Source organism: Nerophis lumbriciformis, linkage group LG19 (genome assembly GCF_033978685.3).
Source record: "Nerophis lumbriciformis linkage group LG19, RoL_Nlum_v2.1, whole genome shotgun sequence".
Taxonomy (NCBI): domain Eukaryota; kingdom Metazoa; phylum Chordata; class Actinopteri; order Syngnathiformes; family Syngnathidae; genus Nerophis; species Nerophis lumbriciformis.
The window spans coordinates 8,895,126-8,906,070 of NC_084566.2; the positions used below are offsets into that span (position 1 = coordinate 8,895,126).

At 39.1% G+C, this 10,945-nt stretch overlaps 1 protein-coding gene across 1 annotated transcript in view; it reads left to right on the top strand.

The window, feature by feature from the left end:
- The window catches only part of pcdh10b (protocadherin 10b), an 875,015-nt gene extending 867,540 nt beyond the window's left edge, over positions 1-7,475 (top strand). The window contains exon 7 of the transcript XR_012050988.1: positions 7,223-7,475. The gene's annotated coding sequence lies outside the window, so the exon portion shown is untranslated. The remainder of the gene's footprint in view (positions 1-7,222) is intronic.
- Positions 7,476-10,945: the final 3,470 nt, after the last annotated feature.

Below are 10,945 nucleotides of genomic sequence, written 5' to 3' on the forward strand. Positions count from 1 at the left end.
TTATATGTATTGTGTATTATTAACTTTGGTTTGATCAAACAATTGTATGTAAACAAAAATAAAATAAAGAACATGTTTAAATATTGTGTTGGCATTATTATTGTTGTGATAACAGGTAATCGTATCAGCCGATCTCACTCATGGATGATTGGAATCAGCAGCATAAAACCATGATCGGCACATCCCTTATAAAAATACTTTATTTAAGTCTGTTACTATATTATGATTGGATATGGTCTTGCATCTAGGGGTTCAGCTGCAATGAAGTCCTGCAAAATCAGAGTTGTTCATATGGCAAGTGACTTTATGAGCATGCCATCTGGCCTGAACTCGAGAGGACCCCAAACCTGCAATTAGCATCTACGGTATTCCCATCGCGCAAGGAACATAGACAGTCAATGTTTGATGGTCTCGTCTGATCAAATCTGAAAAAAATCCAGAAATGCGTTGGAATTTTCCAGCCATCCTTTGTTCACTGTAATGGAAAATACGACTTGGAGCTGATCAGCATTCAGTAGATAACCTAATATTGCACAGAAGAAGCTGTCTTGTGACTGAAAGATTTTTGCTTTCATGCTTTTCAAATGTGTCAAGATTGAAATCAGAGCGTTGAAAAACTTAATTTTCATCACATTGTCGAAAAGTCTCAGAAGAATAAAAAGTATGTTTGTGGGGCACTTTTTAAATCAGCTTCATTTGGAGCGAGAGTCACAACTGATGAATGGCATTGCTCGCATCGATCACCGAGTAAATTATCTCGGCCTGGCATCTCTTTGCGGATTTGTCTCTGTGAAGGATTTTATCTGCATTTTAAATTCCTCTGTTGGACCCGTGGGAGCGCGCTCTCTGCACTGCCATCTGCCTCTGAGCAAACACATGGGCGCCGAGGTTAGTGTCCATGTGTCCACACACTGATGCTGCATTGCTAAACAAGAGCTGAATATTTCCCGAAGTCACGTTTTTAAGACTGGAATTATTTCAAATCAGTCTGAAACATTTCATGTTTCTCAATGCTGTGATATTCTTTAGGGGTTAACATTCTGTCAGCATTGCCTAAGCTGATCTATAACATACGTTCTTTTTCCTCAAGCATTAGGTTAAAATGACCTAATAGTTATGCTTTATGAACATAAGTTCCTCAGATAATACCAATTTTTTTTCAGCTGTAGTTTCTGTGGCCAACTGTGGCGACGGCAAGGTAAGTCATGGGGGTGTAGAGATACCCACAGGGACCATAAACTGACTGAGAGGAGCTGGAGGGAAGGGTGGGGGTGCAGCTGAGGGGCTCAGGAACTTTGTCATTGAAATGAAGCAAGAGATCCTGAGGACAAAGGCAGCATAGCAGGTGGAGAGGCGGCGCAGAGGCCCTCCCAGGCACCCTGTCCCCCCCCCCCCCCGCCCTCCGTAGAATCAGTTCACACAAGAATGGAGGCTTGGACTTTTGCTGGAATTGATCAGCACTCAAGTCTTAAGTAAAGACAGAAAAAAATACACATCTTCCTATTTTAGACAGATAATCGTTGAATTTCATCCATCATAGATCAGAGAGTGGAACAGTCCATGAAAAAATCCAAAGCCTAGGGTTAACCTGACACAGTTTTTTTTTTCTTTGCGTTACTCAGTTTAATTTCCACTTTAACGGAATGGTGGACGTAATCGCAGAACTGGCCCCCTAAAAAACGGAATCTATTGTTAAATGTAATTGACGTAATGTGACTGAAATGCTGGGGAAATTGTGTTTACTGAGATGTGGGCACCTCCTCACAAACACAATTGCACGAAAAAGCTACGATACTTTTACGTCAAAGAGCCGAACAGTTGCCAAATGACTTATACGTCTATCCATCCACCCATTTTCAGCCGCTTATTCCCTTCGGGGTTGCGGGGGGCGCTGGAGCCTATCTCAGCTACAATCGGGCGGAAGGCGGGGTACACCCTGGACAAGTCGCCATCTCATCGCAGGGCCTGGGATGAATTTCTTCAGTAAATGTAAAGATTTTTGCGTTTAATTCAAGGATCAGAGGTTGAGGAGACATTTTTCAGTTTTATTTTATAAGATAATTTCTAAGAACCACTACTGATAAATGCTACTCGTAGATTTTTGGGACCTATTATATTCTGCAGTTGGAAAAGGAACGATTTACACCAACTGAACCAAAAACTGTGTCACAAAACCGTAATAAGATCCGAACTGTTGATTTTGTGACTCGTTCAACCCCTACCATAGATAGCACCTCTCGATGAGGCCCATTCTGAGTGTGTCTGAGGTTGGTGGAGATTGTAAAGGCACGCGAGCATCTGCCACCGTCTAATTACCATTCTGGTATCTCCTGGGAGATGGGAGGGATTGTTAAGGGGCTCAGCGGAGCATGCTGAGTGAGACACAACCTGAATGCAAGTCTAACTTACCGTATGTTCACCAGTGGTTTGCAGAAAGAGTAGTTTCAGACATAGGTTTATATTTACACTGTAGGTCAAATACAATTTTTGTGACATGTCTCTTATTTTTTCATGTCAATGTGAACAGTATAAGTCGGATTTTTGTAAATTTGACCCAGGCCTCTTTAATATGTGGATGTAATACAGATATGTATCCTCTGTGACTGCAGTCTGAGCAATCAAGTCGCTTTCATTTGACCTAAACCCTATCAAAAGATGACAAACATCACAATTCTTTGCCAAAACGGACAGGCGTGAAAGTAAATGGTGGATAAATTAGCAGAACACAGTAGTGAAAAGATGATGTTCTAGAAGTGATTAAAATACAACCCTAATCCTCGCCGGTTTTGGAAAAGTCTCAAACAAACCCAAACTGTCCCCAATGATAAATTAGGGTCCACAATTCATAGAAAAATGGCTCTGGCCGGACCCTTTGGATACATTTCAGACCTCTTAGAGCACTTGGACTTTTGCCGGTAAGTCTGTTTTGGGGGTACCTTGGTACCGTCAGGTCAGTTAGCCATTTGCTGAGTCAATTGACTTTCTCCAGTTAAAGTAGATAGACCCCGGTTTCTTTGAGGATCTATCCATCCATCTTCTTATCCGAGGTCGGGTCGTGGGGGCAGCAGCCTAAGCAGGGAAGCCGAGACTTCCCTCTCCCCAGCCACTTCGTCCAGCTCTTCTCGGGTGATCCCGAGGCGTTTCCAGGCCAGCCGGGAGACATAGTCTTCCCAACGTGTCCTGGGTTTTCCCCGTGGCCTCCTACTGGTCGGACGTGCTCTAAACACATAATAATAATACATATACATATTTTTATATACATACATACATATATATGTATGAAGATGAGATGAGTGAGATGAGATCACCTTCACTTGGTCATTTGAAAAGTAGCTCGCCTGCTGAAAAAGTGTGGGCACCCCTTCTCCAAGGTGAAGGCTGCACATTATTACCGTATTTTTCGGAGTATAAGTCGCACCGGCCGAAAATGCATAATAAAGAAGAAAAAAAAACATATATAAGTCGCACTGGAGTATAAGTCACATTTTTTGGGGGAAATTTATTTGATAAAAACCAACACCAAGAATAGACATTTGAAAGGCAATTTAAAATAAATAAAGAATAGTGAACAACAGGCTGAATAAGTGTACGTTATATGACGCATAAATAACCAACTGAGAACGTGCCTGGTATGTTAACGTAACATATTATGGTAAGAGTCATTCAAATAACTATAACATATAGAACATGATATACGTTTACCAAACAATCTGTCACTCCTAATCGCTAAATCCCATGAAATCTTATATGTCTAGTCTCTTACGTGAATGAAATAAATAATATTATTTGATATTTTACGGTAATGTGTTTCACACATAAGTCGCTCCTGAGTATAAGTCCCACCCCCGGCCAAACTATGAAAAAAACTGCGACTTATAGTCCGAAAAATACGATATTATACAAATCATAAAAATACTGTTACCGCCCGAATGCAGCTGAGCTCGGCTCCAGCACCGCCCGCGACCCCGAAAGGGACAAGCGGTAGAAAATTGATGGATGGATAAAACTACTGTACATGTTTGTACAACATTCTATTGTATTGTTTTTCATACAATATTTATTTTCTAAAAGTTTGTATTTATTTTTAAAATACATGTTGCATGCAAAAATCGTGATGTTTTGAAGGGCCAAGCACAGATTATATTGACTTGAAAATGTTTTCAATGGGCAACACTGTTTCGCAATATGAGTTCTTCAAGGTACGATCTGTGTCACAGAACCAATTAAGCCCTTGTGCTTAAGTATTTGTATGAGCGAAATCTCTTTTTGCACCAATATGGGTACAGAATATAATATGAATTTCACACTTCCATGAGTTGACAGTACATTTTATGTCTGCCTTCAGTGTTTGGATACATAGTTTGTTGTGGCATCTTTGAGCTGCAAGTTTTTAGCGTTCAGTATGTGTGAAATCGGAGAATACTGAGGGGGGTCAAAGGTGACTGTTGCCACATAGTTAAAAAACATAACAAAAATAGAAAGTGACAGATATTCTGCAACAGAAGCCACAAATTAGGATGTGTCATTTCAAGACTTGGCAGTGGGTAATTGCTCAAACCAGGGCAAACACTTGTTTGTGGGATTTGACAAACAGTTCTTGAGGTTGCATACTGGATCCGTAGATTTTCTTGGGAAAAGTTGCAGCGATCAGTATCAGCCTATTTCCGTGAAATAATATGTGATCAGCAATTGCTGATTCAATGCCGATCACAAAAAAAAAAAAACATCCCTTCTGGCTGATACTTAATTTATTTTTGGTTGATAGTAGTTTATGATTTTGTTTAGTTATGGTGTCCATTGACTTTGTTTTGCTCAAACAATTGTGTGTAATGCAATAACATAAAGTAATAGTTTAAATTAAAGATGTCCGATAAATGCGTTAAAATGTATTATCGGTATCGTTTTTTTTATTATCGGTATAGTTTTTTTGGTTTTTTTTCTTCTTTTAATTAAATCAACATAAAAAACACAAGATACACTTACAATTAGTGCACCAACCCAAAAAACATTCCCCCCGCATTTACACTCATTCACATTCATTCACACAAAAGGGTTGTTTCTTTCTGTTATTAATATTCTGGTTCCTACATTATATATCAATATATATCAATACAGTCTGCAAGGGATACAGTCCATAAGCACACATGATTGTGCGTGCTGCTGGTCCACTAATAGTACTAACCTTTAACAGTTACTTTTACTAATTTTCATTAATTACTAGTTTCTATGTAACTGTTTTTATATTGTTTTACTTTCTTTTTTATTCAAGAAAATGTTTTTAATTTATTTATCTTATTTTATTTTATTATTATTTTTTTAAAGTACCTTATCTCCACCGTACCTGGTTGTCCAAATTAGGCATAATAATGTGTTAACTCCACGACTGTATATATCGGTTGATATCGGTATCAGTTGATATCGGTATCGGTAATTAAAGAGTTGGACAATATCGGAATATCGGATATCGGCAAAAAGCCATTATCGGACATCCCTAATTTAAATATAGTGTTGATATTGTTAAACTGTCAATAAATCAAATCAAATCAACTTTATTTATAAAGCACATTTAAAATTTACCACAGGGGTAGCCAAAGTGCTGTACAATGAACAGGTTAAAAGATAAAACGAGTACCGAGCAAACACAACACAACACGATAAAAAATAAATAATTAAAATAGAATTAATAAAAACATAAAAACAGGATCACAGCAGGTGTATTATGGGGCGCCATTATAATAATAGCACTCAACATAAGAACAATTTAAAGTACATGTGATCAATGTCGACCATTTTCAGTCATGGATGATCAGAATATCGACAGCAAAAAACCCTGAGTTGTTTTCAAAGTCCTGGATAAAAATGAAGTCATGGGTTCTAAAAACATTTGTGTCATTTGTCACTATCATGAAGTGCAGTATCTCTATCATTAAGTGTAGCGTCACTATCGTGAAGTGTAGTATCACTATCATGAAGTATAGCATCACTATCACAAGGTGTAGTCTTACTATCATAAAGTGTAGTGTCACTGTGATTAAGTGTAGCGTCACTATTGTGAAGTGTAGAATCACTATCATAAAGTATAGCATCACTATCATAAAGTTTGGTGTGACACTAACATCTAGCGTGAATATCAAAGTGTAGTGTGACTATCATAAAGTGTAGTGTCACTATCTTAAAGTGTAGTCTTACTATAATAAAATGTAGTGTGACTATCATAAAGTGTAGTGTCACTATCATAAAACTGGGCACACAATATTAATGTTCAGCAACTTAGCAACACAACTACTGTTTTGGGGAAAATACATACGTATAATGAGAAGAGGAGAGCAGAGTTGTTAAAGTGAGCTAGCACTAGTGCTGTCCCGATATTTATTTGAGTAAGGGTACCAAAAATTATTTTGATACTTTTTGGTACTTTTCTAAATAAAGGGGACCACAAAAAAAATGACTTTATTTTAACAAAAAATCTTACGGAACAGTAAACATATGTTTTTTATTGCATTCGAAGAACATGTTTGTCCTTAAATAAAATAGTGAACATACTTACTTGACAACTTGTCTTTTATTAGTAAGTAAACAAACAAAGGCTCCTAATTTAGTCTGCTGACATATACAGTAACATATTGTATCATTTATCATTCTATTTTGTCAAAATTTTAAAGGACAAGCTGTAAAAAATTTAATATTAATCCACTTTTTCATTTACTATTAATATCTGCTTACTTTTTGTTTCAACATATATTATCTACACTTCTCTTAAAATGTAATAATCACTTATTCTTCTGTTGTTTGATACTTTACATTAGTTTTGGATGATACCACAAATTTAGGTATTTATCCGATACCAAGTAGTTACAGGATAATACATTGGTCATATTCAAAGTCCTCATGTGTCCAGGGACATATTTACTTAGTGTATCAACATAATATGAATTTTTTTAAAAGGAAAAAAGATTTTGTGACGATAAAAAATGTTGATGTAATCATAGTCGTATTGACTAGATACGCTATTGTTCTTGGTATCATTACAGTGGATGTTAGGTGTAGATCCACCCATGGCGTTTGTTTACATTCAGGGTGCTAGCTTGCTGTTAGCGGTTAGCTACCGTATCCTCCTTCGGTGTGTAGTGAAGCATGTTTAGCTATTCCTCGTCCTGCAGGGATGATACTTGTAGGAAACGTACTTTATTCGTCGCCGTGGAGGCTAAGATTAGTGATTTAGAATTACCGTATTTTCCGCACTATAAGGCGCACCGGATTATTAGCCGCACCTTCAATGAATTACATATTTCATAACTTTGTCCACCAATAAGCCGCCCCGGATTATAAGCCGCGCCTACGCTGCGCTAAAGGGAATGTCAAAAAAACAGTCAGATAGTTCAGTCAAACTTTAATAATATATTGAAAACCAGCGTTCTAACAACTCTGTCCCAAAATGTACGCAAATGTGCAATCACAAACATAGTAAAATTCAAAATGGCGTAGAGCAATAGCAACATAATGTTGCTCGAACGTTAATGTCACAACACACAAAATAAACATAGCGCTCACCTTCTGAAGTTATTCTTCATTCGTAAATCCTTCGAATTCTTCGTCTTCGGTGTCCGAATTGAAAAGTTGCGCAAGCGTGGTATCCAAAATGGCCGGTTCCGTCTCGTCGAAGTCATCGGAGTCAGTGTCGCTGTTGTTCTGTGAATCCTGCCTTCCGGAAAGCTCGGACCACAGTTGTGACCGAAATATCTGCCCAGGCATTTACGATCCACTGGCAAATGTTGGCGTATGTCGTCCGGCGCTGTCTGCCCGTCTTAGTGAAGGTGTGTTCGCCTTCGGAGCTGTGTGAAAAAAGCCACCCGGCCTCTTCGCGTAAACTTCCCTTAACCACTCGCTCATCTTTTCTTCATCCATCCATCCCTTCGAGTTAGCTTTTATGATGACGCCGGCTGGAAAGGTCTCTTTTGGCAAGGTCTTCCTTTTGAATATCACCATGGGTGGAAGTTAGCATGGCAAGCTAGAACCACAGTGAAGGATGACTTCTCATTCCCTGTGGTGCGAATATTCACCGTACGTGCTCCCGTTCCACAGTGCGGTTCACAGGAATATCAGTTGCTGTGAAATACGGTAGTAATCCGTGTGCGGATGGAGAGATTGCGTCTTTTTATGAACCGGATCCTTTTCGCTTAGTAGGAGCCATTTTGTGGTCTTTACAGATGTAAACAGGAAATGAAACGTACGGTGATATCCGCGCGTTTTTTCTTCTTCTTCCGGGGGCGGGCGGTAGCTTACAGTAGAAGAAGAAGCGCTTCCTGTTCTATGGGGGCGGGTGCTTACCTTGGCGGTTGCTTGCGTAGAAGAAGAAGCGCTTCCTGTTCTACCGGGAAAAAAGATGGCGGCTGTTTACCGAAGTTGCGAGATCGAAACTTTATGAAAATGAATCGTAATAAAGCGCACCGGGTTATAAGGCGCACTGTTAGCTTTTGAGAAAATTTGTGGTTTTTAGGTGCGCCTTATAGTGCGGAAAATACGGTAGCTAAAACACTGCCGACTGCGAATGGACGTTCGCTGCTAGCTCGCTAGCCATGTCTTAAAGCACCTCTTCCTGAGGGCGTTTCAGTTTTATAACTTCACCTTTATCTTTAATTTTTAGGCCAAAATGCGTCCGTTCTCCCTTTTATGTCTACACACTGTGTCTGCTTGTAAGTACTCCATGATTGTGCGCTGTCGAACACGCTCCTCTGCTCGCAAAACCAGCAATGTCACGACGTGACGGTGCGCCTTCATGCCCGGGAACCGCTAGTTTTCAAACAGAGTATACGGTAGTACCGTTTTTGATTCATTAGTACCGCAATACTATACAAGTACCGGTATACCGAACAACCCTATCTAGCTAGCACTAATGTTAAGTTAGCACGTACCTCGTAGACATGATAGCCGCATGTAGCTTCCCTGTCAAACAAAAGAAACGATCTCTGAACTTCCCTGTTGCTCCTTTTTTATCCAGACAAAATGTCACTGCAGTAAAAAAGTCACATTTGTAGTTTGATTACCAGAAGCTAAGCAGATAAATCTAGCTCGCTGCCACCAAGCAAAAGCCGAGTGACAGTCAAGACAAAAATCTTTCACACATGGCAGAAATGTCAAACTTTGATTGACCAGACTGTCTTTAAGCTTGTAATTTTTTGGAATCTTATGATATTATACATACTATTTTTAATTCTCATGGTAATAAAAATGTTATTGAGTTTAATCAAAAAACAAAGCCTAATAGAGAATGATTCCGGTTGTCAACCTTAGCACCAGTTGCTCTGAAATGATTGATTTTCAAACGAGGATTATAATGAAGTGTTTTGAAGTCACATCTGGCAACAAGCTGACATGAAAACAAGCACTGTAGAGGACGGAAGTAAGGGTGCTCTTTGATAATGTTGTCAACCACAATAGTGTGGATGGCTTTTCTTCAAAAGACTAACCTTTGTCTGTGCATTAAATGCAATAAGGGTGGGTCTGTTTAAAAACAGCTTTCTTACAAATGTTTTTACACCACACCCTTCCCTTCAAAGTTCTCCTTACTGATAGACACACGCCTGGCATCTGCTGCACTGATACCTGATCACTTGTATTGCAAGCTACACAATAGCCTGTCCTGGTCTGCATCTTTTCATATCACAAAGGAAAACCAAGTATAAAAGACTTCTTTGTTTCTGGATTGCTATCTGACAAATTCTAAGGATAGCCTTCGATACAGCGGCAGTGGTAGATCGGTTTTTGTATTGTCCAATTTTTGGGGGATTCTGCTATTTAGCCATAGTTTTTGTATATCTATCATCTCAGTTAACAAATGGCCAAACATCAATCCGCGGAAAAAGGGTGCCTAAACAAAAAATCCACGCCTTGGTAATTTAGTCTCTGTACTTTTTCTATCGAGTACGTAAATATTCCGCCATGCGACCAAACATGGGGCTGGACCCCAGGATGCAGACAGGGAGAGGCGATGTGCAGGAAAAAGTATATTTAATCATGCTAACACACAGCAAATCCTTACACAAATGACAGAGTACAAAAACAAAGACTAAAAATGCATATGTAATGGCATATACAAGTTAAACCTAGAATAGTAACTTAATGAACCGGGGTCATCATAGTGACAACGCTGTGCTTAATAAACTTCCTGATTAAAAAGTTAAAGTACCCATGATTGTCACACACACACTAGGTGTGGCGAACTTATTCTCTGCATTTGACCCATCACTCTTGATCACCCCCTGGGAGGTGAGGGGAGCAGTGAGCAGCAGCGGTAGCCGCGCCCGGGAATCATTTTTGGTGATTTAACCCCCAATTCCAACCCCTGATGCTGAGTGTCAAGAGGGGAGGTAATCTGTCCTATTTTTATAGTCTTTGGTATGACTCGGCCGGGGTTTGAACTCACGACCTACCGATCTCAGGGCGGACACTCTAACCCAGGGGTAGGGAACCTATGGCTCTCGAGCCAGATGTGGCTCTTTTAATGACTGCATCTGGCTATCAGATAAATCTTAGCTGACATTGCTTAACACGATAAGTAATGAATAATTCCGCTGGTAATCACAGTGTTAAAAATAACGTTCAAAATATAAAACATTCTCATGCATTTTAATCCATCCATCTGTTTTCTACCGCATTAATGGTAAGAAGTATTTTATTTATTATTGATTAGCTTCAGAATAACAATGTTATTAAAAATAATAAGAGACTTATTATACTCTAAAAATGTTGGTTTTACCTTAGAAATGCACGCATTTAGTTGCATTCAGTGTTAAAAAATATTATATGGCTCTCACAGAAATACATTTTAAAATATTTGGCTTTCATGGCTCTCTCAGCCAAAAAGGTTACCGACCCCTACTCTAACCACTAGTGATTATAAACAGCGGCATGCCGCAAAAGGGGAAATACTAAACAGATTTAACAA